The following is a 6025-nucleotide window of genomic DNA, read 5'->3' as shown; positions in this document are numbered from 1 at the left end:
TTTTGTCACAGACAGCACATCCAGCATGGTTTCTGTATGGGTTCGACATCTCCCCATCAATCTTCGAGCATGTCCTTGCTTTCTCACACAAGAAGGTGACCCACTTGTACTTCCCCTACTGCATTTCTGGAAGCAGCCATTTCTTTCAGCCTTGTTCTATTTAGTTAGGGCTGGGATCTAAAGCCATGGCCAGGAGCTCTTGTTACTGGGCACCTGCCTCTGAGCTGTTTCAGTGTTCAGAACTAGGAAATTGATTTCTTTAAATTTATTTTTGTAATTATGACTTTGTCAATCTAAACAAAAAACAAAGAGAAATACTCTCTTATAGAAAATAACGTTTATTCAGGTATATGCGTTGCAATGGGAATGTGGATGCCATAGGAAATTATTAACATGTAAATATTCTGGGAGGTAAAGGAAGATAAAGGTTTTTAAAGAAAAAATGAGGACCAGCCTGGCCAAGATGGCGAAACCCCATCTCTACTAAAAATACAAAAATTAGCTGGGCATAGTGTCAGGTGCCTGTAATCCCAGCTACTCGGGAGGCTGAGGCAGGAGATTTGTTTGAAGCTGGGAGGCAGAAGTTGCAGTGAGCCAAGATCACGTCATTGCACTCCAGACCAGGACTCCGAAAAAAAAAAAAAGGAAGAATTGTTTTGAGATAATTATCCTTGGCTACAAGGATCAATAACAAGGATAGCACAGTCCAAGATTGGACAGGCCATTGCTGGGCAGATGTCCTCACAAAAGTATTTGTGTGTGTGTAGAATTGTGACCGCCTTTGTGCAAGGTTGTGGTTTTTGCAAAATCTTTTGTGATAGTGATTGTGACCAGGCATTGATGCATGAGAACCCGCCCATCATGGCCTTCCCCGGCTCTGTTTGTCAGGGCTTTCAATACAAGTGGCTCCATTTTGATTCAGACAATTTTCACAAGTTCCTATTGATATTCTCGGTTTGAATTTAGCATTATTGGGTTTTGTTTGTATACAGTGAAGGGGTCCAAGAGCAGTTTTGCTATATGCATAGATTGTATCATAGAGAAGTCTGGTATTTTAGTGTATCCATCACCAGATAGTGTATATTGTACCCATTAAGTAATTTCTCTCAGCATTATAGGTTTTTATTTCATTTTATTTATTTATTTATTTAGAGAAGGAGTTTTGCTTTTGTTGCCCAGGCTGGAGAGAAATGGCATGGTCTCAGCTCACTGCAACCTCCACCTCCCAGGTTCAAGCGATTTTCCTGCCTCAGCCTCCCAAGTAGCTAGGATTACAGGCGTGTGTCACCACATGTGGGTAATTTTTTATTTTTAGTAGAGACGGGGGTTTCACCATGTTGGCCAGGCTGGTCTTGAACTTCTGACCTCAGGTGATCTTCCTACCTCAGCCTCCCAAAGTGCTGGGATTACAGGTGGGAGCCACCATGCCTGGCCTGCGTTATAGGTTTTTAAAAATACTTGATTTTATATTTGTGTCTCTTTTCTCTTACATTGGAAATCTTGGTTTTTGACAAAATTAGCATTTTTATCTCTGCATCTTATTGCTCTATAGTTTATTCAATCAGTTCCCTATTTTTTTTTCTTTTTTTTAACTCTTTTAGAGGCTTTTGGGCAAAAACCAGAAAGTCTGCTAGACAAATTCTAAAAGAACTGTAACACTAATCAGTCCCCTATTAATTGACATTTGGGTTGTCTCCAATATTCAACTTTTGCAGATAATGCCATAAGAAATATTTTTTTGGCAGGGCACAGCAGCTCACACCTGTAATCCCAGCACTTAGGGAGGCTGAGGCGGGTGGATCACTTGAGATCAGGAGTTCGAGACCAGCCTGGCCAACATGGTGAAACCCCATCTCTACTAAAAATACAAAAATTAGCCATGCATGGTGGCATATGCCTGTAATTCCAGCTACTTGGGAAGCTGAGGCAGGAGAATTGCTTGAAGCTGGGAGGCAGAGGTTGCAGTGACCTGAGATTGCACCATCACACTCCAGCCTGGAAGACAGCGAGACTCCGTCTCAAGAGAGAAAATAAGCCTGGCACAGTGGCTCACACCTGTAATCCCAGCACTTTGGGAGGCAAAGGCAGGCAGATCACGAGGTCAGGAGATCGAGACCATCCTGGCTAACACGGTGAAACCCCGTCTCTACCAAAAAAAAAAAAAAAAAAAAAAAAACTTAGCCAGGTATGATGGCAGGCTCCTGTAGTCCTAGCTACTCGGGAGGCTGAAGCAGAAGAATGGCGTGAACCCGGGAGGCGGAGCTTGCAGTGAGCCGAGATCGCGCCACTGCACTCTAGCCTGGGTGACACAGCAAGACTTTGTCTCAAAAAAAAAAAAAAAAAAAGAAAATAATAATAACAATAATAATTTTTTTTTTTTTTTTGAGACGGAATCTGGCTCTGTCACCCAGACTGGAATGCATCTGGCATGATCTTGGCTCACTGCAACCTCCACCTCCCAGGTTCACTCCATTCTCCTGCCTCAGCTTCCTGAGTTGCTGGGACTACAGGCGCTGGCCACCGCGCCTGGTTAAGTTTTTGTATTTTTAGTAGAGACGGGATTTCACCGTGTTAGCCAGGATGGTCTCCATCTGCCGACCTCATGATCCGCCCACCTCCGGCTCCCAAAGTGCTGGGATTACAGGCGTGAGCCACCGCACCTGGCCCCACAAATAATTGACTTTTCACAGTTAAGATTGTGATATACTAGTTCTCTGTATATTAGTGAGGCCGTTTGTGATACAAGTTGCAAACGTTTTCTCTGCATCTATCGTTTATCTTTCGACTTCGCTTACTTTTTTCTTACCATGCAAAAGGTTTTTGTTTTGTTTGGTTTTGCTTTGGTTTTTTGAGGTCGCCTAACTTATCTATCTTCTATTGTTTCTGACTGTTCAGCCATTTTTAGAAAGATTTTCTTCCCTCCCCTCTTGATTACAGAGAATTCACACATGTTTTCTTCTAGCACTCGTATGATTTCACTTTTGACACTTAAAGTTTATTCTGGTGTAGGGTGTGGAGAGGGATCTAACTTTATCTTTTTCCAAATGGTCACTGCATATGCTTCAGGGGAGGCACAGCTAAAATAAAACTTCTAGTTGTGAATGCTGCTGCTTGGGGGAGTGAGAAATGGTCTCACAGTGACCATGAAACTCTCGAACATCCAACACGCTGCGAGTGTGGTCCTGCACAATTTATTGCTGAGGGTGTGTAGAGACGTGATCAGGGATTTGAGAGAGGAGGCGGCCTACCCAAGGAGACAAAACACCCAGAATTTTAAATTTAAATTGAGCCAGCCTCAGTGGCTCATGTCTGTAACCCCGATGTTTTGGGAGGCTGAGGTGGGAGGATCTCTTAGACCAGGAGTTCGAAACTAGACTGGGCAACATAGTTAGGGCCAATCTCTAAAAAAATAAAAATAAAAAAAGTATCCAGGGAATACATGCCTGGGAATGTATCCTGGGAATACATGCCCATATTCCCAGCTCTTTGGGAGGCTGAGGTGGGAGGATCACTTGAGCCCAGGAGCTCGAGGCTGTAGTGAACTATGATCACACCACCGCACTCCAACCTGGGACAGAGCGAGACCCTGTCTCAAAAAATAAATAAATAAAATAAAATTGGCAGGCATCAATATCAAGATGAAGCCTTTGCCAACATTCAACAGACAGCTCTTTCCTTCTTTCCTGAACTCACAAACTTCTAGGGGCTCTGTGTTGCCTACAGATACAGTCCAGGCTGCTTATTTAGCACAGGGTCCTTCATACATGGCTTTTCTTGCCTCCTATTCCCTACACCTGATCATTTATAAAGCAAGCAAGCTTTCTGTGATCTTGCTTCCATGCCTCTCTGCTCAAGCTGGGTCCTACTGTCATAAAGTCCATCTGCTCCATCACCATTGATCAAATTCTTGATGAAACCAGAAGGAAAGTTCAAGTCTCACCCTCACCAGTAAGCTGCCCTCATCACTCTGATTTTGGCCTCTTTCTCCTGCAGTACTTTGTAGGTTGGTTCTGGGCTGGACCTGGCCTTGATCACAGTAGGGTCGGTCCTTCCCATGTCGTCTGCTGGGTCCACGCTCCTTGACAGCAGGTATAGGGGACTTACCTGGAACCCCAGAATGTGACTTTATTTGGAAAGGAGGTCTTTGAAGATGTAGTGTGATTCAGCTGAGTTCACACTGGGTTGAGGTGGGTTTTAAATCCAATGCCTGGGGTCCTCATAAGAAGAGGAGCAAACACAGAGGGACACAGAGGAGAAGTCTGCATGAAGATGGAGGCAGAGACTGGGCCGATGCAGCCACAGCCAAGGAACACCAAGTATGACCGGTGACCATCAGAAGCTCGGAAAGAGCCAGGGAACAGCTGCTCCCTTGGAATCTTCAGAAGGAATCAACCCTGCTGACTGATACCTTGGGTTTGGGACTTTTGGCCTCGAGAATTGTGAGAGAATAATCTGTTGTTTTAAGACACCCAGTTTGCAGTAACTTGTTATGGCAGCCCTGGGAAATGAATATAGCAGGCATCAACAATAACAATATTTACTCAATCCTCACGCTGTGTGGGCATTCTGCTAGGTATTCATGCATGTCTCTCACTGGACTGTCCGTATTAATCTATTCCCACGCTGCTGTGAAGAAATCCCGAGACTGGGTAATTTATAAAGGAAAGTGGTTTAATTGACTCACACTTCCTCAGGACTGGGAGGGCCTCAGGAAACTTACAATCATGGCAGGAGGGGAAGCAAACACATCCTTCTTCATGTGGCAGCAGGAAGGAGAAGTGCTGAGCAAAGTGGGGAAAGCCCCTTATAAAACCATCAGGTCTCGTGAGAACTCACTCGCTATCCCGAGAACAGCATGTGAGAACCACCCCCATGATTCAATTACCTCCCACAGTTTCCCTCCCATGACATGTGGGGATTATGGGAACTACAGTTTAAGATGAGATTTGGGTGGGGACACAGCCAAACCATATCACTGTCCTGGGAACCTTCTGAGCTCAGAATCTAAGGTATTGGTATCATCTCCATTTTACAGATGGAGAAACTGAGGCTTGGAGACTCACCCAGGACCACACAGCTTGGTTGCAGAGCCAGGATCCCAATAAATCAGCCCTCTCTGTCCTCACCAGAGGGCCCGGCTCACACACTGCACACCCTCAGCTGCCATGGCCAGTTCTCCCAGTCTCTCATTTACCCTCCGAATGCCGGCACTTCCCAAATCTTGGCCTCTGCCTTCAAGTCTAAACTCCAAATCCATGTCCACTGGGCCTGTCTCTCTGGCATCTCAATTGAGCTGGTCCCAAAGTGACATCAGCACACGTTCTCCAGTCCAGTTCCCACCTCGTGTCTCAGGGAATGGCACCACCCACACCCCAGCCAAAATCCTGAGTTCACCTTCTGATATAGTTTGGATGTGTGTCCCTGCCCAAATCTCATGTTGACATGTAATCCCAAATACTGGAGGTGGGGTCTGGTGGGAGGTGATTAGATCATGGGGGCAGATTTCTCATGGATGGTTTAGTACAATTCTCTTGGTACTGTCCTCTTGATAGTGAATGACTTCTCATAAGATCCGGTCATTTAAAAGTGTATGGCACCTCCTCGATCTCTCTTTCTTGCTCGTGCTTTCTCTGTGTGATGTGCCTGCTTTCCATTTGCCTTCTGCCATGATTGGAAGCTTCCTGAAGCCTTCTCAGAAGCACATGCTGCTATGGTTCCTGTACAACCTGCAGAACTATGAGCCAATTAAATCTCATTTCTTTATAAATTACCCAGTCTCGCATATTTCTTTGTAGCAATGCAAGAACAGCCTAACACATCCTCTTTCTCCTCTATCTCCCATCTTGCCACCTTAATCCAGGCTATCATCACCACTCCCCTGGAGTACTGCATCCCATTTCTAAACAGCCCCTCCCTGCCTCCTGGCCTGGCCCCATTCTCCACACCCCAGCAGATGTCGACCCAATTAAAATCCTTCAAGACTCCTCACTGAGCTCAGGATCAAGGTCAAACACCTTCACATGAC

At 45.3% G+C, this 6025-nt stretch overlaps 1 non-coding gene across 1 annotated transcript; it reads right to left on the bottom strand.

Annotated features, from left to right (window-relative positions):
* Window positions 1-1599: 1599 nt before the first annotated feature.
* LOC112423517 (U7 small nuclear RNA) lies at window positions 1600-1661 on the bottom strand. Its single transcript, XR_003014000.1, has one exon. It is a non-coding gene; the product is annotated as a U7 small nuclear RNA (small nuclear RNA).
* Window positions 1662-6025: the final 4364 nt, after the last annotated feature.

Source organism: Macaca nemestrina, chromosome 14 (genome assembly GCF_043159975.1).
Source record: "Macaca nemestrina isolate mMacNem1 chromosome 14, mMacNem.hap1, whole genome shotgun sequence".
In the NCBI taxonomy this organism is placed as follows: Eukaryota; Metazoa; Chordata; class Mammalia; order Primates; family Cercopithecidae; genus Macaca; species Macaca nemestrina.
Note: the sequence above shows the minus strand (reverse complement) of the source record. Positions and strands in the feature narration are given on the sequence as shown.